This window comes from Dermacentor albipictus, chromosome 6 (genome assembly GCF_038994185.2).
Source record: "Dermacentor albipictus isolate Rhodes 1998 colony chromosome 6, USDA_Dalb.pri_finalv2, whole genome shotgun sequence".
Lineage (NCBI taxonomy): Eukaryota > Metazoa > Arthropoda > Arachnida > Ixodida > Ixodidae > Dermacentor > Dermacentor albipictus.
Genome location: NC_091826.1, coordinates 90,414,259 through 90,440,694, shown reverse-complemented (window position 1 = coordinate 90,440,694; position 26,436 = coordinate 90,414,259). Strand labels below are relative to the sequence as shown.

The window sequence follows — 26,436 nt, the reverse complement described above, 5'->3', positions numbered from 1 at the left end:
CGCTTGTCTAGTATTCTTCTATGACGGTTTGTTCTCGATAGACCTGGGAAATTAAACAGGGAAATGTCAGACGTCCTTCCTTCGCGCTGCCTCTGTTGCCAAATGTTGCTTCTTCGATGCGAGCGTGCTTTTATCCCAGGCTCCGGTGACGAAAAGCTCCACGTGATCCAGCAGGTTCAGCAGGATCAGCTGATACCGGACGGTCTGGCCGCACCCACTTGAGCAGTGGCCACGCTGCGCTTGTCTAGTATTCTTCTATGACGTTTTGTTCTCGATAGACCTGGGAAATTAAACAGGGAAATGTCAGACGTCCTTCCTTCGCGCTGCCTCTGTTGCCAAATGTTGTTGACAGTCAGGAATACAAAAAAGAGCAGTCCTGCCCGCACAAGAACATGTACCCTCCTTCCACCGCGTTCCTTGAACCCGCTTTCCCAGGAGGAAACACCAGAAATATGAAATGGGCAATGACAATGAATACCGATGCACGTGTCATAAGCACGGTTGACGAAAGAGAGAGTCGGGAAGAAAAGGTAAGGAGGACGACCATGTTGGACGTGGTCATCTACCCGCCATACGGGAGGGGAAAGAGCATAAAGTGGAAAGGCAAATGTTAGAGAGGAGGAAAAAAATAAGCGATGCTTATGAATACATATAACAGCGTTTACCGCGAAATCAGGCGATCGCGAAGGTCAGTAACATCTACCGTTGCCGTCACGTGAGTGGTCTTCAAAAACGTTGAACATTGGTCTTCTTTGTACACACTAGGCATCCATTTACTTTCATCCGCATTACTGGGAATTCCTACAAGGCCGTCGTCTGAAGAAAACATAACGCAGCAGGTTGAATCATTGGTCGATCCAGCCACTCTTTCCCCAATAATTTATGGCTGGTCGTATTAACAGCGACGAATTTAGTTTCACATTTTTTTGAGCTGCTCGTAGTAACAGCCACTCACTTTGTAATTTTCGTGAGCTACTGGTGCTAACAGCCAATCTTCTTTTTTTCAAAGTTTCTGAGCTGCTAGTACTTACAGCCACTCATTTAGTTTCTAATATTTTGTGAGCTTCTGGTACTAGCAGTCTATCTTTCTTTTGTAACATTTCAGCGGCTGGCACTAACAGATACTCATTTCCTTTAAAATAGCCCTTACAAAATAAGTTTTGATTGTATATAGAAAGTCTAGTGTTCTTGTGACTTTGCCTTTGCATAGATTTGGTCTTTTGTTGACACGAAGTCTAGAGACTGTCTGTTGACAAAGGGTGATAAGGTTGCTATTTGCTTTTGTCTACTCGCATTCTATAGCGGGCGACAGAAAAAAAGTCGACAAGGGGTTTGTTGCTTTTTGTCTACTTCCCCTTTATAAACTACGTATAGACGAAAGCCAACACAGTCTGTGTTTATTTTTGTGCATTCTTTGTCTATAGATTATTTATAGAAGAAAGTCGATAAGGTGTCTGTTTCTTTTTGTCTACTTCCGCTCCATAGACCAACTTTAGACGATGGTGAATACAGTATCTATTTAGTTTTGTTCATGTTTTGTCTATAGACGAGAGTCGATAAAGGTCCTATTTCTTTTTTCTGGACCCGGTTTATAGCTTGTCTACAGAAGAAAGTCGATAAGATGTTTGTTTCTTTGTCTGATTCCGCTCTATAGACTACGTGTACGCGAAAGTCGATGCAGACTCTATTTATTCTTGCTGATTATTCCTCTATATGCTATATATGTATACGAATCATTAAGTTGATTTTATTTGTCTTCGCCCAGTTTATAGATTGTCTATAGGCAGACGTTGATAAACTGTTTGTTTCTTTTTGTCTGCTTCTGCTCTGTAGACTACTTATAGACAAAAGTCGATACAGTATCTATCTATTGTTGTTCATTCTTGATTTATAGGCTGTATATGGACGAGAGTCGATCAGGTGTTGATTATTTGATTCTACTCCCAGTTTATAGATTGCCTAGACACAAAGTTGATAAGGATTATATTTATTTTTGTCTGTTCCAATTCTATATCCGTCTACAGAAAAAAGTTGATATGGTGCAAGTTTCTTTTTTTCTACTTCCGCCCTATAGACAACCGGTAGATAAATTCGATGCAGTCTCCATTTACCCTTGTTGATTATTTGTCTATAGACTGTCTATAGACAAACGTTGATAAGGTCTACATTTCTTTGTGTCTTCCCACTCTGTAAATTTCAATACACCCCCCCCCCCACAAATATACCATATATACATATATATATATATATATATATATATATATATATATATATATATATATATATATATATATATATATATATATATATATACGTGTACTTATCTTTATCGGGCTACCACGTTTCGCCGCCTAACAAATGTTATCGCACAGCGCAGGACGCGCATGCATGTAAAAGAAGTTTCTGGAATGTTATCGATGGCTCCGTCCACTGTCTTTCACCGCAACTTGTGTAATGTGATTGTATGTATGCGCGACGCGAATAGTGCAGAACTTTGCGGAAGACACGCGGGTTCCAGCGGTTAATCTGGAACATTCGATGACTGATCTATAAAAGCCGACGCGCTTGACCTGCTGATCAGATTTTCGACGATCGCCGACCGCGTTCGCCGCTATGGTTGTGCTATAAGTGTAGCCTGTTTTTGTGGGCACAGGTTCGCCCAATAAAAGTTAGTTTTATCCTTCACAGTCACTACCATGTGACCACCATCTGGTGGAGGTGCTTTTTGTTCATGTACCGGACGCCCCCGACAAGCCGTGATCCAAGCCCGGACCGCAAAGAGAACACCAACGTAGTCCCGTACCATCGAGCAAGCCGCCGTCTTCAACAGCTGCCCCCAGAGCACGGACTTCTACGTGAGAAGACCAAGAAGATTGTGGCCAAGGCAAGCCCAATGGCAGCCCCAGCGTCCCCAATCGTGCTGCAGCAGCCCAGGGAACCACCGACGTTCCGCGGTTCCACATTTGAGGACCTGGAAAGCTGGCTGGAAACGTATGAGAGGGTCGCTACGTTTAACAGCTGGGCAAGCGACGACAAGCTCCGACATGTCTATTTCGCATTGGAGGACGCCGCCAGGACGTGGTTCGAGAATCGAGAAGCCACCTTGACGACGTGGGACCTGTTCCGAAGCGGCTTCCTGAAAACATTTACAAGCGTCGTGCAAAAAGAGCGAGCCCAAGCTCTACTGGAGACCAGAGCGCAGCTGCCGTATAAGACGATCGCGATCTTCACTGAGGAAATGACCCGTCTCTTCCGCTACGGCAACCCGGAAATGTCCGAGGAGAATAAAGTCCGCCTACTGATGCGTGGTGTAAAGGAGGAACATTTCGCCGGAATGGTAAGAAGCCCCCGAAGACCGTCGACGAGTTTCTTCGTGAGGAGACGAGCATCGAGAAGACACTGGAATTGGAGAACCGGCAATTCGACCCACGCATCAAGCCAACAAGCTACGCCGGAGTTCAATCAACGGCCACCGACGACCTGCGCGAGACCATCCGGGCAGTCGTACGAGAGGAGCTTCAAAGAATCTTTCCTTCATCGCAACCTCAAGTGTCCTCAATCACCGATATTGTCAAAGAAGGAGTCCAGCGATCGCTCGGAGTTCCCGAAGTACAACCACAATCATCGCAGCCCCAGCCAGAAGCGATGACTTACGCCGCCGTCGCCCGCCGTCAAGGTCCCCCTCCACGACCGCGCGAGGGCCCTGTAACGCCGCCATTCCGTCGACCACTGCCACCGCCGCCAGCACGCCCACCCGTCGCCCAGCGCAGCTACCCGAGGAAGACAGACGTTTGGCGCGCTCCTGACCACCGCTCGCTCTGCTACCACTGCGGGGAATTCGGCCATGTGTACCGCCGATGCCCATACCGCGACCTGGGATTGCGAGGGTTCGCCGTCAACGCACCGCGCCCTCGGGTAGGTGAACGCCCTTGTGACATCGCCGACTACCTCGCAGCTACTCAGTGGAGCCCTCGACGGCCGTCCCGGCCGCCGTCACCAGGCCGCTACCTGTTGCCGCAGCGCCGTCCATACACTGGCCCAGCACGGCGCCGCTCTGCGAGCCCATATCCGGACAACTAAAAGCAGCAACCGATGGAGGTGCGGTTGCTGTTCGTCGAACTGACGAAGATCCTCCGCCGCCGACGAAGACGACGAAGAAACCATCTCGACGACATAATAACGACACGCCGCCGTCCCGACGAAGTCAGGAAGCCAAGACTACACCGACGAAAGACGACGCGACGACGCGACGTTCCAACTTCAGTTCAACACGACGCAGCCGTGATCCGACGCCAACGCCTAACTGCAACGCCAGACAAAGAACCACCGACCTCGACGTGCTTCTCGACGGCCACGCAGTTACCACCTTAGAGGACACAGGGGCTGATTACTCCGTAATGAGTGGACATATCGCCACCCAGTTGAAGAAAGTTAAGACCGCATGGGAAGGCCCTCAAATTCGTACCGCTGGAGGACACCTCATCACGCCGACTGGAATCTGCACGGCAAGAATTACCATTCATGACCGGACTTACCCTGCCACCTTCGTTATCCTCCAACAGTCTTCATGAGACGTCATTCTCGGCATGGACTTCATGAACCAACACGGCGCAATCATCGACCTGAAGTCGAAGTCAATAACGCTGTAGGAAGATAAAGCAATACCGCCGGAGAGCCCTCGTAGTCACCGCGCCTTGAGTGTGCTCGAAGATCACGTGAGCATCCCGCCTCGCTCCAGCATTGTTATTTCGGTTGGCACCGAAACACCCGCTGACGTAGAAGGTGTCATCGAAGGCGACCAATGTCTACTGCAAGACCGTGAAATTTGCATCGCAAGAGAGATCGCTCGACTGCATGGAGGGAAAACTGAAGTGTTGCTGACAAACTTCAGCCAGGAGTTCAAGCACATCAACAAGGGCACGACGATCGCGTACATCGAGTAAATTCTGGAAACCAGTAATGCGTTTGTCCTCTCGGATTCCGCCGCATCTACTCCGACGACCATAGCTCTCGAACCAGACTTCGACATAAATCCAAGTCTCCCCATTAGCAAGCAGCAACAGCTCAGAAGTCTTCTCCGTCGATACAAAGAGTGTTTTTCGACGTCAACGAGGATTCGACAAACACCAGTCGCCAAGCATCGCATAATCACCGAGAAGTGCGCTCGACCACTCCGCCAGAGCCCTTACCAAGTTTCGCCGCGAGAACGTGAAGCTATCAGAGAACAAGTCGACGAAATGCTGCGCGGCGACATCATCCAGCCGTCGGAAAGCCCGTGGGCATCCCCTGTTGTCCTGGTAAAGAAAAAGGACGGAACCCTACGTTTCTGCGTCGATTATCGTCGTCTGAACAAGCTCACGAAGGACGTATACCCCCTCCCACGGATAGACGACGCATTGGATCGGCTCTGCAACGCTAAATACTTCTCGTCGATGGACCTCAAGTCTGGCTATTGGCAAATAGAAGTCGACGAAAGAGATCGCGAAAAGACCACCTTCATCACTTCAGACGGCCTCTACGAGTTCAAAGTTATGCAATTTGGACTGTGCTCGGCACCTGCAATGTTCCAGCGCGTGATGGACACGGTTTTAGCAGGATTAAGTGGCAGACCTGTCTCGTTTACCTGGATGACGTCGTTATCTTCGCTGGAAATTTCGACGATCACCTTATAGGCGGCTTGAAACAGTACTCGAGGCCATCAAGTCATCAGGGCTCACTCTGAAGCCAGAAAATTGCCGCTTCGCTTACGATGAACTTCTGTTCCTAGGCCACGTCACCAGCAAGTCTGGAGTCCGCACCGACCAGCAGAAGAAAGCTGCCATCGCAAAGTTGCCGCAGCCCATCGACAAGAAGGCAGTGCGTAGATTTCTTGGCATGTGTCCCTACTACAGGCGATTTGTCAAGGACTTTTCACACATCGCTCGCTGAGCCGCTGACACAGCTAACAAAATGTGAAGTCGGGTTCAAGTGGGAAACGCCGTAGGCCGACGCATTTCAAGAACTCAAACGACGCATGCAGTCGTCGCCCTGATTGCGCACTTCGACGAACACGCCGATACCGAAATACACACTGACGCCAGTAGCCTAGGCCTCGGTGCCGTCCTAGTCCAGAGAAAAGATGAACATGAACACGTGATAGAATACGCTAGCCGGTCGTTGTCAAAAGCGGAAGGCAATTATTCTACAACGGAAAAGGAATGCCTCGCCATCTTTTGGGCTACAGCGAAATTTCGCCCTTACCTATATGGCAGGCCATTCAAAGGCCATTCATTGATGGCAGGCCATCACGCGTTGCTTTGGCTAGCTAACTTAAAGGATCCTTCAGGACGGCTGGCACGTCCTGAACGTCACCACCACGTATATATATATATATATATATATATATATGGTCGTGGAAACATGGTCGTGCAAAAGACAACAAATATTGTTCATTTTCTCAGGAATTGTAACTCTGAAGCCCGCATCAGTATACACTTAGTCGCAATTAACTATCATGCACCAAGATTTAAAATGTGCAAATACCATGTAGCTAGTCAGAACCAAGGTAATATTGTTTGCCTTCGCTTGGAGCTACTAAGATTATATTTTGCATTTGGTCTAGTTAGTATAATAGTTTTAATTAATCAACTTTTTGATATTAAATTAGATCAAAAGTGTAAATGATAAAATTGTGGAGGAACATGATAAACTCCCGGTACAGCTTTCTTTTGCTCAATACGTGCTACATGAAAGTTTTTCCGAGCGTGAAAGACGCCGCCGTTATCACTTGCAATGCAATACAGTTCTTGAAGCGTGCAGAAAGGCGCGCTCGTAAAGCTCACCTGTTACAATACGCCCCCCTCACACGTTATGTTGTTTCGCTTTTCGACGTTTGTCTGAAATTGGTGACGTGAGTAGCTTCGTTTCTTAACGCGTTCACTCAAATGTATGAGTTACGACCGCCAGATAATTGTATACTTCAGTTGTTTTCGTGCGAGTGCGCTGGCCAACGGGCTTGGCGTCCGACGATAGGACCAGCACTCTACGTCCTAAATCTTTCGTCGACCTCCGAATATGTTTTATGCACGGGTGCCATTTCGACATCCGTACGGCTGGCCCCTTCCTGCATCGCTTTCCACGCTGAAATCTCGAAACGCCCGTCAAGTTGAATGGCAGGGCATTTGAATAGACAGCTCGAAAGGCAGGCCACTAAAACAGGTTTCGCGCCTTCGAGAACACAATGACGTCACTTGTTATAACGAATTTGGCGTCACATTATATCTTTTTCCGCCGGAAGCGTTCCGTCGTCACACAGATGGCGGCAAGCCCCATGAACCACAAACTGCCATGTTTTGAACATATGGGCATGGTATGGGCTTCTATGGAAGCTTCGCTACCAGGTATATGTTTACTTTGGTGAGTGTTCTCGGCGCTCACTTTGCTTTGAAGCGATAGACAGCGCGAATGTCACTTCGCTCGCTGCTGCTGCCGCATTTCCTCACGCCAGCGTTTTGACAGCGAGTGTCCGCGGTCATCAAGAATGATGTGCTCATGTCTGCTGTGCGCGCTGACACCATGCTTGTTAATTGTTAGCAAGCGAGTGTTTACAAGTTGATACGGCCGATCAAAATGATATATTTACTTCGTATGGCTGTCTGATAATTTGCTATCGCATTCGATGCTACGCCTTTTGGGCGAAACTGCGACTTTTTCGTTTCCGTGTCTGTGGTAAAAAAGTGGCCCGATCCCAGAGGTTGTGCAATACCGGCCGTAAAGCTGAGGTAAAGCAGGCTTCAAAAACTCAGAGAAGTGAAGCGAAGAGTGCCTACATGTTTTGAAATCACGTACCAAACATACAGAATAGCGTTTATTTGAAAAAGAACAAGCACAAAACAAGCATTCGAACCACATAATTGATGATAAAGCGCTCCTGATAACAATGTGAAGGACGTAGTGCTGCCTCCATACGTTTCTCGGTAAAGATTACAGTTGCGCAATCTGCCGCGGTGACGACGGCTTGCGACGTGGGGAGGTAGGGGTGACGTCACCGGCCTTTCGTATATGGAAGAACCAGCCTAGCGTCCGATTCGATTGTTGTTGCAGCACCGCTATGGGATGGCAACGCATACTCCAGAGGAGCGGCGTGAATACGAGAAGCGAGTAAGGGAAAAAGAAACGGCAGTGCGACCAGCCGCGGGGTGCTGTCAAAATTACCATTACTCACATTACTCTAAATTACCATTACTACCATCACTCTAATGCAATAAAGCATTGCATACCCCCCTCAGGAGTTGTCGAGGCGAGTTACGCTACGTCCTCTGACAGCTACGCTGGTCTTTCGCAGGACCGGGCCGAGATGGCGAGTCATATATTACTAGTATATATTTTTATTACTTTGTGTCCGCGCATAAGCGCTGTTGAGCATAACTACTATTGATCCTGATTTTGAGTGAATCCGTCTTGGCCTCATTTCGATTACTGAATGAATTATACACATTTATGACCTCTGCATGTAAGTGGCAATGTTTCCATTCCTAATAAATGTTGTAAATTATTAGGGTAGTTTTTTTCCATGAGTCGTTAGCATTGCTTACTCGAAAGAGAAGCAATACTGAGACACATATCATTCATGTGCATTTCACACGCCGTTGATGAAAGACTCTGCCGGAGGGATCACTGAACTCTGCAGTTTTTTAGAGGGTCAACAAAGCACGCAAAGCAATTTGTAGCGAGGTGAACGTACAGCAGCATATTCATCCTCTAGACATAAGCTATACATACCATTAGGATTAATTGTCAGTTGTCTAGCTCCTTCTATATAAAAGAGCATATAGTGAACTTGGTCCTGTGTGTACAGGGTGTCCCAACTATAATCCACCAAGATTTAAAGATATGCAAATGCCACGTAGCTGGACAGAACCAAGATAATGTTGCTTGCCGTCGGTTGGAGATACTGAGATTATTTTTTACATTCGACCTGATAACATAATTAGTCTTAATTCATTTGTTGTTTTATTTGATTTATTTAGTGTTTTATTTTGTTCTTTTATTGATACTGGAATCCCGGTATCGGGATTATAGCAGGGTGGGAAAAAGAAATGAGCAGTTTCACAAAACTGGCAAAATGTAAACAAAAAAAAATAAGGGTGCAGGTTGAAGCTCTGCAGCCAGCATCAGGAATTCAACATTTGAAGAAGATATCAAACAGTAAAAATAAAATACACAATAGAAGAGTAAAGTGATGAAACGCAGTAACACAGACTAGGTAATATGTTGCGCGAATAACGTCAGTGACGGTTGCAACACTTCATATTTCATGAAGTGTTGCAACACTTCATGCAAACGATGACGGACGGTTCGTAATATTCGCTCCCATCAACCTCATCCGTTGTCATGGACGGTTTGTTCTTTTTTATTCGATCTTCCTCCACTTATGTGACCGACGGTTCATCATTTTCGCTCGAAACTTCAGTAAAATTCAAAAGTTCAAACTCTGCAATAACTTTCCTGGACGGCTGCGACTTTAGGCCGTGCACGTTAATAACACGCGCCGCTATAGGTAGGCCTTCAGGACGAAGTCCTTGTCCCCGTGAGTCTTCGTCTGCCAGTTCCGGGGAAGAGCGATGGTGACGTCATGCTTTAAACCGGCGGGGAGGGGACGAAGGTTTGCCTTTCACGACATTCGACATAACCTCCAAGCTGTCGAAATCCGTTGCAAAGTTGCCGCGGTTATTGCCACCTCTGATCTGCACTGCCGCAGCTGTAATAGAAGGTACAGAGGACTGTTGTTAGCCGGCATGATGACACACACACACATATATATATATATATAGGGCGTCCCACATAACTTCAGCCAAGACTTTAAAAATGAAAGGCACGTCGGAATCGAACCGAACACATGCTATTCGCAATACCCTATAGTAAATCAGACATTTTTTTGTTTTCCCCATAACTCACTAATTATTTAAGTTTAATTACGCAACTTTTTCATTATTGGCTGAGGACCCCAAGTATGATACGCAGATTTGTAGAGCACCTTCAGAAACTACCGATACACTTGTTTCTCTTACTGAACGTGTCACGTAGTCCTTTTTTCCGGTTGCAAAGAAAGCCCGCGAAACATGAAAAAAGCCACGTCACGGAGCCTTTGCGCAATGGTATTGTGCTGCTTCGAAGCGTGCGTTCGGTGAGCAAGGTCAGCTGCATCGTGACTGGCGACGACAAAGCGTTCTTTATCTCATCGGCAGCGCTTGGCCAGCAGCATGCAATAATTTTACTGTTTATCTCTTCATATTGAGGTAAATCCTAGACTTGACTAACCTATGGTCATAGCTCTTTACCTTACGTAACACGTCTACATCATGCACTGCCTTGGGATTGGCAGAAAGTATGAGATCTATTGAATTTCTTGTTTTTCCATTACGGCTGATCCAGGTCCACTTTCACTTGCTGTGCTTCTTGAAGGGGGTATTCATTATTCGGTGCTTGCTCGATTCACTGAATTCTACCAAGATCTCTCCTCTAGTGTTGCTATATTCGATGGCGTTGTTTCCAATCGCTAGTTCACCTTCTTGCGTTTTTCCCACTTTAGCGTTGAAGTTGCCCATGACTACAGTATACTGAGTTTGTAATTTTCTCTTCGCTAATTCAACGTCTTCACAAAGGTATTCTATTTCTTCATCTTCCTGACCGGAGGTTGGAGCGTAGGATTGGACTATGTTTATTCTATAACGCCTAGTTACCTTTATTTAGACTAGTGCTGCCCCCTGATTAATACTGTAGCATTCGGCAATGTTGCCCGCTAATGTCCTTATTAATTAGGGATCCTACCCCGTATTGGTTCTTCACTGGCACTTCACTCCGTAGTAGAAGACGCGGTCGTTAGTAAGCCAGTATATGCCTCTCCAGTTCTTCTAACCTCACTAAGGCCAGTCATGTCCTACATAATGTTCGAGAATTCCGCAAAAATAGTGGTAGACTAGCTTCACTCGAGAGGGTTCGTGTGTTGAACGTTGTCAGGCTCAGTTTCCAGTGGTGGTTTGTCCGGTTCCTCCAGAGGTTCTTAGCACCCTCTGCGGCGTGGCAAGTCTGACCGCCACCTTCGTCAGGTACTCCGCAGCTGCTAGGAACTGAGGACCATGAGTTAATTGTAAGAGTAATGAGGGAGGTAGTGGCCAAGTACTGACCAAGCCGAGGCCAATTCCTCTTCTCGTGAAGTTGTTTGTTTGTTAAAGCATAGCGAGCCGTTCTAATTTGGTTGCAATAGTATAGCCCCACTGGCTCTCGGCATTATTCTGCCGGTGTCAGGCGCCATTGCAGGCCTGGAGATGTAGTGTAGTTGTTGAAAACAAGGAAGTGGAGTCGAAGTTTCGAGAACGTCTTGGTTATTCGGCTCTCGCAAAAACAATTAAATAAATGCTGTTGCACGCACGTATCCACGCTCGCTTCTAAATTATCTTCTTTTTCGGCGCATATATTTAACTGCTCCCGGCTGAAAAATTTGCGTGTGCTTGTTTCATTTCAAGATGGAGCTTGTCCAACAGATTCTAGGTGGTACAGCATCTTTACCGGTCTCCGCAACGTGTTGCCACTAGAAGTGCGGGCTTTGCATGAGCGAACTTTGCCGTCGCTGCCCGGACATAATTCTATCACTTGTCTCATCTTCCACAATTGTCTTGGCGAGTTTAATTATTTTATCAGTACTATGTCTCCAAGCTTCACTGATTCTTAGTGCCTAGTTTCATTATTGTGAGCTGAACGAAGTTCTTGGAGGTACTCTCGTCGCCACTAGTTCCAGAGATTGTTTAACGCAAGTTCTATGTGTTTCTATCATCGTTGAAGTAATTCGCGTGACGACGGGGTCTCTTTTGATGCTGTGCTCGACAAGTCTGGAGGAAGCATAGTCAATCTTTGGCCTATGAGGAAATGACTTGGCGGAAGCGGCATTGGTTCAGAGGCTTCTCTACACACAAATGTTATCGGTCGTGCATTTATCGCTTCAACTTGATAGAGCATGGCCGAAAGTTCTTTATGGCGAAAGAAATTATTTCCCAGTGTTTTCTTCAATGTAGACTTCACAGATCTAATGAGTTGTTCTCAAAATTCTCCACACCAGGGAGCTTCTTCAGTGATAAATTTCCAAACAATCCTGTGACTTCCGAAATACGATTGTACTTCCTGTTATTTCATTCATTCATAAAGTCGCTGGATCTTCCTTGAAACCTTTCTAAATGTCTTGGCTTTGTCGGAATATACAATGTTACAAATTCCTCGTCATGCCACAAATTGTTAAATGCTAGCAGGAATTTGTCGTAAGAGCGGTAACAAGCTCCAGATGAACCACTCTGACGACTGCACATGTGAAGATAAGTATATAATACTTCTTCGTTGGTCCTCCGTTATCTTTGGGTAGAAGCGGTCCTGCAAAATCTATACCACTGACTTCAAAAGGTGAGTGGGCTGAACACGTTCGATTGTCAGAGGCTCGAAGGACTCCAAGTATTGCTTCCAGGAATGTCGCCGGCAGAATGTGCAATAATGAAATGGTTTTTTTACAACCTGCCTGGCCCTCATTATCCAAACGTTTTCTCTCAGTTCTGTCAAAAGAAAACTGAGTCCAGCACGTAAAAGCCGTCGGTGTTCCTTCTTGACCGACAACTTTTTGAATGTGTTTGAAGCAGGAAGCAGAATTGGGTGCTTCGAACTTTCCCGGAGGTTGCTTAACTGAAGACGACCTCCCAAGCGGAGAAGCCCTAATTCATCGTGATATGGTCTGAAACGCTGGAGTGTAAGGTCCATTCTGCTGACATCTGGTCTAAACACTTTATGTTGTGTTCGACCTATCAAATAAATTTCAGCCTCTTCTACTTCAGTTGAGCCTAAAGGTCGCTGCTTTCTGGCATCTTTGTACCTGCACTTTCTAGCGAATCGTTGTATCCACGCGGGTATACACATCAGTCTGTTCTAAGGGCTGTAGTCGTTGATGTTTACATTTGTAAGCACTGGTCGCGCAGCTGCTTTCAAACACGCAGTTTCCTTTTCTAGGCTGACTGTATCCTGAACTGCTGCTGCTGTACACGTAGCTTCTTCTATTTCGACTGTATCCTCGGTGTAGCAGGGCTCGTCGAATGTCGTCTCAGTGTAAAAGTTTGGACCTTTACACCAAATTGAACTTTGTAGGAGTTGCTCCACAGTGGATTCTTTAAACAGTAAATCGGCTGGATTTTGATTACCCGGACAATGTCTCGACAAATTCAAATCAGTTGCGAAACTATCTCTGTAATTTGGTTTGCTAGGAACTCTCCCCAGTTATTCCCTGAACGGCGTAGCCAATCTGTCCACATAACTGTTTCAATGCCCTCTAGATTTAGGGCACGTTTCACTGCTGCAGTTAGTCGAGCTGCAACGAGGGCTCCCATCAGTTCTAACGGTGGTACAGTTAACTTCTGTAGAGGTGCGACTCTCGACTTGGTTAGCAGTAGCTGAACTATTGTGGCTCCCTTGAAGTATCGTATCTGAAGGTAAAGGACGGCGCCATATGCAACTGAGCTAGCGTCACTAAAGGCGTGGATGGTAACCTGCACATTCCTTTCTAGGAGGATTTGGCCAAAATGTCTCTTAACTTCCAGCTGATTAATAGTTCTGAGGCTTTTAGTCCACGCTGTCCACTCTATAAGAAGGGACTCAGGAAGTGGCACATCCCGACTGTATTTCTCTAACCACAGCCCTTGTATGAATAACTTGGCTACCAGCACGAACAACACGAAGAATCCAAAAGGAACGTACATGAATGAGGCAAAGCTTAAGATCTGTCTCTTCGTAACCTTTTGTTCGTTCAATGATTCAAGCATCTTCGTCAGTGATGGCTTTAACATGTCTTTGTCGGTATCCCAAACGAGACCAAGAATCTTGGTTTTGTTTTCTACATCGAACGGTACCTTTAAGTATGTACAGTGCTCACGGAATGAAACGCGACACGGAGTATTTAGTAGAACCCTGCATATATGCGAAGTACGCGAGAACACCATGCCATGTTGCAAGGAATTCGGTCGCCAAGGGTAACGAGGGCTCCGGTGTAGGTGTACGCGCCGAAATTGCGTCGATGTGACACGAACTGCAGCCGATGGAAACGAAAGTATGCGCATTACTTAGTCCTAAATTGACGCGTTTCATTCCGTGAGCACTGTACTTTTGTAAATGTTTCGTAAGTGTCCATCATTTGTCCTCCACTTTGTTAGATGCATTCCTGCCTCTTTCAAGATACTGAAGCAATTGCTAACGACTTGCCGTGCTTCTTTATCTGTTCTGTGCACCGATGACCAAGTCACCTACGTAGAAATGACCTTTCAATAGTTTGGCAGTAGAAGGGTATTCGACTGGTACCAGTTGGAAGTGGTGTCGCAGAGTTGCAGCAAGGAGAAAGGGACTGATGCAGGCGCCAAAAGGAACGCTTGTCATGCGCAGTTCTTCAATATTGGAAGACCTTTCTTCCAACCAGAAGTAACGAAACGCGTCTCGGTTGTGTTGAGCCTGCGACACCTGAAGAAACGCTTTTTCGATGTCGGCGGAAATTTCAATCTTGAGGCGGCGAAACTTCAGGAGTAGGTCGAAGATGTTGTGGTTCAAATTCGGGCTTGTCCATAAGACGTCGTTGAGTGAAGGTAAGTCCGGAGCACGAGAAGAGGCGTCGAATACCACCCGTACGTTAGTCGTAGTGCTGTCGTGTCGCACTACTGCTCGGTGTGGCATATAGTACGTGATATGTTCACTCGTACGGTCCATTGTGACCTTCTCAGCGAAATTTTTGTTATAGGAATTCCTCATAGCAGTGTCATATTCCTTCTGAAACTGTGGTTCTGGATGTAGCGTTCTCTGCAAGGACTCCAGCCTCTTTAACGCGACATCCCGATTATTTTTAAGCTGGGAACTATTGCTGTGCCACGGCAGTTCAACTTGATAGCGACAATTGCTTCTAATAGTAGTCGATTCCACGAAGTTCTTCAGGACATCTTTCCAATGTCGCTCTTCGTTAGTCAGCCTAGATGTTCTACTTCCCAGAAAGAGCTCAGTTGCAGGGAAACATTGGCTTCCGTTAGGCATATGTTGAAATTCCCTACAGTTACCACCTTATAGAACTTAGGTAGACTTCTAGTATCTCCATGAAGTGTGCATCGAAGGATAGTTTCAATAGCGGTCAAGGAGTCGTGCAGTCGATGAATTTTTTCATTGGCGAGCTGCCAGTAATAGGCTGCACCTATAAACAGGCTTATTCTAGGCTCAGGCGAGACCTGAACAGCTTTCACGTCAGACAAACGTAAGTTCTTGCTTTTCAACTTTGCAAGTACATTTGTCTCTGTCAATCCTGACAAGTCATTGCATATTTTGGGAACATCTATACCCTCTACTTGAAGCGAGTTGGAGCCGCACTGCCTATGCAGCGTGACTCGTACTCTCCGATAATATTTCCGCGGTGCTGAAACGTTTCCAAATCCAGAGAAGGTGAGCTGATCTTCCGCTAACACAGTGACCTTCAGCTTCCTAGACAATTCTTCCGTGATGAAGCTGCATTGACTGCCACCATCAATCAACACTCTTACAAAGCATTTGCTTCCAGTGCCCAGAGCCCAAACTTGGGCGATCTGCAGAAGAACTGTGTACTTTAGCGAGTCTGTTGATGAGCTGGAAACAGTATTCTTGTATTCTTGTATTGTATTCTTCTGCTTCCATTTTGTGTCAGGCATCGTGGTCATATGTCGCCCCTTGCATTTAGCATACCTTAGTCTTTTACAGCTTCTGCATTTCTTAGCTTTGTGAAATTGTCCAGCGCAGCGGAAACAACATCCTAATTTGTGTAGTTTCTCTTTTTTCACGTCTAATGTTAGTTTTGTTGGGCAGACATCCACCGAGTGATCTTTGTCTCCGCATAGTATACAACTCTCTGGAGTCAGTTTCACGGTTGACATAAATGTAGAACCTTGGAAATGCTAATGAGATTGTCGTTTTACGGTTGAGGCTTGTTCTCTCTTGTCAGAAGTCGTCATTATTGTCTGTTCCCGGCTTCTTCAAGAATTCTGGAAGAATAGACATTTCATTTTGTCACTAGTAACACCTGAATTTGTCGAAGGCAAGATGCCCTGAGTATAACGGAGTACCATTCCTCGCGGAAGATTTTGTATTATAGCAGTTTTCAGAAGCGCTCCATATTGTCTTTCTTCAACGCCAATGTTATGCAGGGATCTCACGCGAGTCTGCACTTCTTCGTGCATTGCAACCTTTGAAGCGCTTCGAAACCTTCGCAAGAACGAACTTTACTTATGTTTAGAAGACGACGCACATGGTCGTTAACAATCAGGGACTTCTGACCGAATTTATCTTTGAGAAGTTCTGTAGCTTTGCCATAGCTCTCGTTAGTTGTCGACAGGCCACTGATGACACCTTCCGCTTTACTCATAAAGTAGGTCCGAAGATGTTTCAATTTGTCTACGTATGCGATATATTGGTTTTGGTGAACGGTAGGCTCAAATTGAACCCAAAATTCTGGACATTAAATGGGTTCACCATGAAATTTCGGCACATCAATCCTAGGTAGTTTAACGTGTGTGCGTGCTTGATGAAAGTCATCGTGAGACGCGTGCGTAATCGTTGTTTGCAGAGCGAATAAAATGCGTTCAGCGCGGGATTTCGCGAGGACAGTCGATTCTTGATTTTGCCCGAAGCTTTAGAGGTCATCCTCAAGGATATCATTCGTAAGATGCTCTTCTACTTGGTTATCTTCATTAGGTTAACGTGGTCGGTCAGTTTACCAGATGGTGTTGGTTCCGTCTGCATAAGGGGTGTGATGTCGTTGATGATTCTGGTGACAGGCGCTCGAACAGTAGCACGCTTCCGTCGTAGTCTTTTCATGTCGTCACGTCGGGAATCGGAGGCCTCGCGATGACCTGGATCGTTCTTCTATTCTGTCGCAGCGTCATCGTGTTGATTGCGTGGGTCGGTCGTCCTCTTCATGGAACTCGCTTCATCGCCAGGGGTCTTCAACTGTAGATCTGAAATCCTGGTGACGGCACCATTTTGTTGAAAACCAGGAAGCGGAGTCGAAGTAGAGAACACCTTGTTTATTCGACGCTTGCGAAAACAACTAAAAAAAAATGCAGGCGCGTGCTCGTGCCCACGCTCGCTTCTAACTTCGTCGTCTTCCCTTCTTTTTCAGAGCATAATATTTAACAGTAGTGGAGGAGGATTAGAACTTATGACCTTCAGATTAGAGTCCCGGTGGTCTACCTCACCTCCACGCCTCCGCTTCAGTCATACAGATTCAAATGGAACACTTCTAATGGGACACCTAAACCCGATGATTTGAACTTCTGACCATACGAACCGAACAAACGAGATAGCTCAGTCAAATAGCCCTGTAGGGGGCGAGGCCACCCAATGGCGCAGGAGAACAGCCCAGGGTATGCTACATGTCTAAAACTAATTTGAATTATCCGCCATAGACGGGGAAAACAGGGCGAAGGAGGAGCCAAAGAATCAACTTTGAACGGAGTACACGCGTTTTCCCCGTTCTGTAATCACTTCAGTATGCGAAACCATTCTGAAGAAAGACAAAAAAAAAGTTCGCAACCAGCACATCAAACAACGAATAAAAACAAGAGACCAGCGCACGTAGTGCCGTACTTGCACAAGTTTGTCACACAATCTAAAGGAAGCGTCAAATATATACAATGTTAATTTACTTTAAGTGCCTCGTGCAAGCTCTCCTCGATATGCATGCGCATGTAAATGTTCTAAAGGCGCGTGCAATACTTGCAACACCTATGATAAATATTGTTTCACTGACTGCAGGCGCCACGTTATCTATCAGATACCACTGAGCTGTGGAAAAAGCTTATCTAGGAGAAACGAGACAGAAACGACAGAGCTCGCCAACACAGCAGTAGCTTAAAAAATTACTTTGGGACTCATTTAGCAGGACAGTGTAACAAGTGACCCTGGAGTCCAAGTTTAAAAAAAAATAATAGGGAAACGATAAGGTAAGTAGAAATGGGAAATTAATAGAGGCATATCACATTAAAAAGGACGGAGATAAATGTGTAAGCGTTCCCTCTCTTGCTGTATCGAAAAAGAAATGGCTTTTTTTGCATAAATTATGATGGTCATTTTGCAGATATATGTCTGACTGGTGCACACATGCCTGTGCTGGAAAAAAGTATAAAATGACTGGATAATTTCAAATAAATTTCCGTTTGGCAGTCAGCGCTTGCCTATGGTATTTGTTTCTTCGTGTGCTTGTCTCATTCGTGCTGTTCAACGTCAGTGATATACAAGAACCAACTAGCCCTCATCGAGATCTCACGAGTTTTCATTATTTCAACACTGAGCTCAATTAAAAAGGCTTCTAGTTTTGCTCGTTCCATGAAAAGCTGCAATTCGCGAAGATGTATTTTCCAGCGACGTAGTTTAAAAACTACAATGGTTAGTGGCGGTGCGGCTTTGATGACAGGAGGTAAATGATCGTTGCTTTACGAAGTGCCCAGTTTTGCCTACTAGTAACTAGTAACTACTAGTTACTAGTACTAGTAAACTAGTAAGGACACATGGTGAGGAAAAGCTAACTGCAGGACACTAAAGTAGCGCTATGTAGGCGAGAAATATGGTGTACTTTATTTTGAAAACTATGCTTATGAGGTGAAATAAAAGCAATAGCTGCCCGTTTTATCGATTCTATCGCTGTCCCAAAGGGTAAAATGGGCATTACAATCTCCTACTAAACAAGAAGCTTCGGCCACTGGTCTGTTAACTGTAAAATGAGTATGGGGTAGAATAAGCAATGAACACGCGGTGATGGTTTTATGCAATAGAACAGTCACGGTTACAGCCTGGAAAGAGGTTTCCAGTTTTCCAATTCTGGCTAAAGCGCCGCTCTAGATGGCTACGGCAACTCCTTCTGACAAATGGCTTGAATGAATGAGGGCTTTATTATTATTAGACAACATATAGTACAAGGCAATAATATACAGGAGGAGGTCCCGAGTAAAAGACTGTAATGGGACCCCCTGTACAGTGTATAAGTAAAAATGTAAACAACTGTGTCGACAACGCCTTTACTAGAGCTTATTCATGAAGTCATTAATATCAAGTAGATCATGGCTCATTCCTTTACCATTCGAATGAATGATCAAAGTCATTGAAAAAGAATCAAAACTTTCTTATTGGTATGTGAGCAAATATGTGAGAGGCGACATTTAATCAAAGCATATTTATTCTTATCAAGATGGGCAACCGTTCAGGCTTGCGCTTCGCTTTTTCGGCGCAGTTAAAAGAAGTCTGTCCTTAGACCGCTTCAGCAGGCACTGCTCCTTTGGTGTTGATAACGCCGGCATATCTGGATCAACCTCTATGGCATTCTCCTAGGCACTGGAGGGTTGAGAACTAGCCTCTGAGAAGCGAGTCGCCGGTCACGGAGATCGATTCAGTCTTAGGTACCTACGAAGCCCTACCTACCAACGGGTCTGTTGTGGATAATGATAGAGCAGCAGTAGCCAGTGCCATGAAGAAGGCGGATGGCGTTGTAACAGCAAAATCGTGTTTGACCGGTGCAGACCCCAGAAACCGATGTGGTGTTGCCCCTTGCCGCGCCATACTGACATTGCTTGTTCGAAGTAAGTGACAGAGCTTCTTTCTCGCTTCATAGAAAGAGATCCCATTCACTGTGAGTGCAATCATTTTTTCTTTGCTCCATAAAGGACAAGATCGCGAACAAGCTGCATGATTTCGTTTGCAGTTTGCGCATTGTGGTGAAGCATGTCCGAGAGATGACCATTGACACTACACTTTGCGCGTGTTGCTTTACGTCTGCATGATTGTGACGCATGCCCGAACCTCTGGCACTTTAAGCACGATCTTGAATTCGGGATGTATGACCTGACGTCGGCCTTTTCATACCTGCATCGATTCAACTGGGGAGAATACTTGTGCCAAAAAGAAGTGTAACATGTGTGATTTGAATTTCTTCGTTGTTTCGGTTAATCGTTATTCTCTGGACGCAGACGCATCTGCGGAGCTTCCCCTATGAAATTTGTTGCTTCGGCAATGTGTACCTACATGGAGGATGCTTCAAGTGTTAGAGGCTTCAATTTAAAAGTTCTGACGTAACTTGTCACACCAGGACATAGCGATGGTAAAACTATGGGGATATAGTGTACACAATGTATGTGTGAAAGGCTCTATATACTAGGAAACCAGATCAGCAAATACGGCAGCATGGCCATATAGTGTGAAGGTGCTCTAGTTATCGGGATATGAGTTGTACGTGTCCAAAGTAAGAATGACGAAACAGCACGAAGGAAAACAGTCTTGCATTAGGAGAGACAACTTATAAGGGAAAACGAACCTCAATGTTGAGATTTCTACAGCGTAGCTTGCAATGAGTACGCTATATGGCACCTCAAAGCTCACGTTTGATTAGGTTCACGTGTACAAGATATCACGACTCATCAAAAAAGCTATTTCTTCGCTAAACAACCTTACTCACGCCAGGCTCATGAACACGAGTCTTGCAGTGTGAAATGCCTAAGGTATTTTACGCAGGTGCTGATGCCGACGATTCGTGATTACCGATGCACTGCTAAAGGACGGTACGCTACCACGGTGTCGGCAATCACTCGAAAGGTGAGATACCAGTGCACCTCACAAACATATGTTGCTCATTGGGACCTATGGCTCGCACCTTTCATGGCAACATTTCCACGCCATATTGGGGACCTACGACTACGTCATCGCGACCAGCGCACGCAATAAGTCAGCTGAAACATTTCCCCCTTTGAAACACGAATATTCATGATTCGTCCAGGCTTCCGTTGCTGTCGAAAGCAAAAATGGATTTTACACATCGATATCAAAACATACTTGTTGAGTTAACCTTAAAGAATATGCTGAATGTATTTAGAGGCTCTTATGTTTAGATTAGTACGTTTATTTCAAGGAAACTTCCACTTTCTGAATACAGTGCCCATCGTGTTTTCTTCGTTAGTTCCTAACTTGCATGCTGCTGACAACGAATTTTCAAAAAACGTAGTTGGTAAACGTTGTCTATTATTATTCGCGTTACACTCTGCTAAATAAAAATTAAATTCTGTTTGTGCGTGTCAAAACCACGACCTGATTATGAGTCACGCCGTAGTGGAGCATTCAAAAAAAAATTTGAACCACCTGAGGTTCATTAACGGGCAACTAAGCCTAAGTATACGGGCGTATTCGCATTTCACACCCACTGCAATCTGGCCGCAGTGGCGCGATTTGAGCTGGTAGTGCTTCTCGGAACGACTGAGACCCGTGAAGGGTTTTTTTTCGACACGCCTAATAAACTTTTATGCGCCAACCTCGTATTGGGCTTACAGCTACAACGACGAACATATTGTCTGTAGAATTAATCTGTGCTTTATTAAAACACAGTGCTACATTGTAACTGAATGCTGCCAATTTAAGATCGCATTGATGCTTTGGTGCTGTATCATATTTGTCCAGAATATCTCGCAAAATCGTAGACCTGCCACCGCATGCTATCGTCGCCACTTTTTATAATTCGGCTGCCCAATAAAAGACCACATATACGAAAATGATATTTCAAGCAATGGAAATTCTGTCTGACCACTGTACTTACTAGTGCCCCAGAAACATCAGGAAGATTTCAGATATTGAGGAAATGAAGTCTCAATTGCTATACTGTCATTCTAAAGCACAATGCAGAAAAAAACAATCATCTCTATGCGTTGTCTCATTCATATTCATTATCAATATGTTTTTGAGTGGTAGGCTGCTAGAGCACTAATATATGCATTGATACTGTGAGGTCTTTTTCTGTAGAAGACAAGAGTTCAACATCCTGTGTGCTACATACATAAAAATTCTGTGGAACACTGAACTCACTAGCTACTAAAATCTTTAAGTGTTCTATTCAGCAATCTGTTACATTGCGTCCTTTGTGTATCATACGCTAAAGAGGGGTGTTCCAAACGTTAACCACGGAGAAAACGAAGAGCTTCCCTGCTTCGTAATGCCAGTCATAATGCTCCTGTTGAGTATTCTGACGTCATTTCTTCCTGATTTCGAACTGGGTGCTCACAGACAATACGCACCCACGCCGTGTGTCATGTGCGCACCAGGCCAAGTCCACGTAAGTCTGACGATAGGCGTTCCGTCGATCTCAACGTGCCCTTCGACAGCTCTCAGGTCCATGATATTAGCAGGAGGAACATCACTCCGCCGGAGGTCCCTGGTGACCTTAAAGGAAGCACCGCCTGTGATTCTCTGGAATGGGTGCGTGGGCTCCAAGTCCCCTAGGAGGTTATCCTTGAAAGTGTAGTTGGCTGGTGCTGGTCTGATTGGTAATTCGTTTGATGACACTGCAACCCACATAACAACAGCATTACTGCCGCACTGACTTTAGGCGCAGCATTCTAGGGACGAACTTGAAAGGCAAGAATATCTCTGGCCGCATTTGATACCAACACTGTATGCTGCATAGAACGTCCGTAGAGTACCTGCATACAATGACCGCAATATTAGACTGATACATGCCGCAGATGTACGCGTGCTGTTTCAAATACAGCTTGTTGAAATAACTTCGTATTCATGAACGATTTGATGTAATATGACGAGTTTCGGCCACGTATGATGCGAAGATGCTCAAAGTCAAAATTTCAGGAGGTGCGGTTGCGATGTGTTTCTTTGCCAGAGCTGGTACTGATTGCAGCAATCTTTGAAGCGACAAGTTGAAACAGCCCACATAGGCACACCACAAGTGTCAGTCATTACACTGTTATGGTTCAGTCTCGCCGCGATTAAGCTTCCGGAACAACTCAGTGGCATTGAAGGCTTAAACCATGCAATATGCACAGACAGTACAACGTTATAGACAGAAGCACCTAAAACCCGCCAGCCGCAATCCTTCCTTCTAGAGGTAGGTGCTCAATCAGATAGAACAGCACCTCACCACATGCGGTCGCCAGTGCACCTCCAAAAATGTATCTTTAGTATATTGCATTAGGCTTGAAGCAATTGTGCTACGTCTATCATATAGGGCGTCCAGGCAAGCGCTCACTAAACTGGTCAAGGAAAATAAAAGAATAAAAGCATGGGACAAAACGCAATTTTAAGACGTGAGGTATTCATGTCACCATACCTGTCGCGTCCAAATACCGCACGTCTTTTAATTGTCTCTTGCACCGTGTTTTTAAACTCTTTCTTATTATACAGCTTGGTGAAGATTAGTTAGGGCACACGCTATATGATAGCCTACACCTTGTGTTAGGATCGCACTATTTAGAAACTGCTGGCGGTCATCATGTGGCAAATTATTCATGATGGTTAGACCACTCACCATCTCTTTAAACAGGGCTGAGCCACTCTGAACTACTTCGTTGCTAGAAAAGCTTGATAGTTATACTTTAAAGCAATAAAAACCTTGCCTTCATATACGAGTATGCGTAAAACACTTGCACGATGTTAATCAAATTCTAGGTCAGTCTCCGAGCTAGCTGGAAAGGTTCGGCGCATCAGACGCGCAACCCACGACTCTATATGCGCGCGCCACAACACTGCACGCATAATCGTTCAGTGAGGATAAAAGGAGTCGGCCATATTTAAAACCCTTGCAGAGGCACCAAAGTATGAATTAATGCAGTCGTATTGATATGAAATTTTGGCATGCATTTCTTATATGTACTTCCTTACAACCACAGCCAATTTCTGGCTTTGTACGCGAAATCTTAGTGACATCCGAATAACTATTTCTTTATTTGTATATCTTCCTGCTGCTTCACGAACTGACCTTCATCGATGCACTTTTCTTATTGTCGTTGCTAAACTGTGGAAGCATTATATCCCGATTAATGATTCCTCGGTTGCGTTTAGAACTAAAAATTCCGGCCATACACAATATATGTTAGTTACAGCACGTGCGAACCGTCCAGGGCTGTTTATACGAGGTTAGAAGAACTTTTATGCTAGTGTCGACCAAACACAGCCGATATCTATCTCAAGGCTATCGGAATGAGCAAGTCATGTTATCACAGAGGTTCGATGGAGTTGCCAATGAACTGTCCTAGTACGAAGCAGCACCGGCTGGGAAATAAACTCCGTAAGTTGGAAGGATTATGTGTTCTGCTTTCCGTGTTAACCTTGAGTTTGACCAAATTTTGTTTGAGTGCGATAACAGTTGCAGCAGTGTGTGTTAAGATTAGGTAACACTTAGAAGAGTCACGAGTAGATTTTTTTTTCAGTGAAAATGTTATATGAGGAAGGTTATCGTCCTTCTAGAAAGAAATCACCCTTTGTTTTGCTAGAAGCAGTCGGAATTCAGGGGAGAAAATTGTATTTCATTAAAGGTGCACAAGGGAAATCATGCGACTTGAAGATTTTACGTGTTTGAAGACGTACCACCGAAAAGCAGAACAATGTATGCCACCAAACATTTTTGGTAATGGGAAATTCTTACAATTACTGGCCCAAAAACTTACAATTTACTCAAATAATTTAATTTGCTTATTGTACCGTCGTGCTTTTACGGCATTGTTGAAAGGAGTAAATGATATCTAATCACGGAGAGGGAAACTACAGTGTGCAAATAACCTTGAGAAGAGTAAAAAAAATAATGAGTTACAGGTTTCATAATTATGCGATCCTGTCAGATGGTTGCAAATTGTTCAATGTATTGTTGCAGTGCGTGAGTACATGAGGGGACATATTTATCACAAAAGGAGCCGTGTTCAAAATTTTATTACCATATTATTGTAGTACAGGTTCACGTATACCTTATTAGCGAGAGGAATGTTCAATTTCCCTAAAGGTAATAGTCTAGGGCAACGTGGAGTGCAACGCAACGCAAGGCACAAGAAAAGGATGGTTTTATTTGGCTGTGATGTCTAAGGAAGAAGCCACCACCCTCCGGAGACTATTAAGGAATAGATATGGTCATGGAATTATCATACACCGGATACACCCTGCACAATTGTCATATCCATGCCGACTCGGTGATGTACCGGACACCCTACAGCACGTAGTGTTGGTGCGCCAGAAGTGCGATAAAGGCACTCCAAATGAAGCTACCGAATCGCTACACTTCTAGCCCTGGCGACAAAGAACTCCAATCATTATCACGATCAGAATAGCAATAAGCGACCGAAGAAACGTGGGAGGCAATGCTAACCCCACCGTGCCTGGAGGATCAGCAAAGTTTTGCGGACAGATCACCTGCCGCGTCATCAGCCAACGGCTGCCTGGACTGAGAGAGCCGACCACCTAGGATGAAGATAGGGCACGTCCTACCTGTTTCGCCTAATAAACGTTTACTCCTCCTCCTGAGTTAGCGCACGACATCCAGAAGCTAATTTGCAGCAAACACTTTCAATCGGCGATTGTCAGTGTCAGTGGTTATATATAATGACTCCAACGTATTTAGTTGAGCGTGCATTCTTCAATGTTTAATGATTTCCACCTGGATTTGGAAGACGACTTATTTTCTTTTTTATGGGCGTGTATTAAAACTTAGCATAATTCATAGGCATTGTCACATATATTTTTTTAATTCGACGTTTGGTTTCAGCTCAAGATGATCTCCATTAATAGGTAGAGCTATCATGCGTTCATCCTCAGCCTAGATCAGCACATTAGGAGGCTTCACTACGTGCAGCAAATCATCCACATCTGAGGCAAAAAGTAATAAATAGTCCGCGTGCCATTTCTGCAGGAACACTGGTGCGACGGTACCGCCAGGAGCACGTCATGGCGTTCATTATGACTGAGTGGTAAAGATCGAGCGCAAGCTCCCCCCCCCCCCCCCCACCCCCGACAACCAGAATCTTGTAGTTCATATACTAGTACAGAGCAATCAACAATGTCGACTGCTTTGAGAAAGACAGGTACTAACGTATCGTAAGTCAAAGCATGTGTCCTAATGGTGATGGAGGCAGCCTAATCTGGTCTGAAACCGTGTTGCTGAAGTGTGCTAAGCTTTGCGATATATTTATAAACAAGGTTTCCAATGATTTTTTAAAAACAAAAAATATGTATGCTCAAGAGCAGATTGGCATGTAATTAGACGGGCGAGAGCAATCGTACTTTTAATATTTCGAAACAGCCTTTGATGTTTTTACACAAGTTCGGTGCTTTGCTACTTCTACAGAATCATTGAATAGGCGGCATCAAACTGGTCCGAGAACGTAAAGGTTTTCTTTCCCAAACCTTACTTTTACCTCAGGGAATCCTGCCGACTTTTGATGGCATTCTTAACTCTATAGATGTCGTTTTTTGAACGTTCATGTGGTGCAGTGAAACAAATCGACACTAGAATTCTGAAGACTACGTTCATTACTGAGCTACACAAATTGTGCAGTTAAAAATGGACCAAAGGAAAGAAATAGACGTTAAATATTCAAATCGTGCTGATAGCAATAACATCAG

General features: G+C 45.0%; 1 protein-coding gene across 1 annotated transcript in view; it reads right to left on the bottom strand.

Moving 5' to 3' along the window:
• Positions 1 to 8,819: 8,819 nt before the first annotated feature.
• The window catches only part of LOC135912395 (uncharacterized), a 120,776-nt gene continuing 103,159 nt past the window's right edge, over positions 8,820 to 26,436 (bottom strand). Inside the window, exons 10-11 of the mRNA XM_070541017.1 lie at positions 22,113 to 22,379; positions 8,820 to 9,739 (exon numbers count right to left, since the gene is read on the bottom strand). The gene's annotated coding sequence lies outside the window, so the exon portion shown is untranslated. The remainder of the gene's footprint in view (positions 9,740 to 22,112; positions 22,380 to 26,436) is intronic.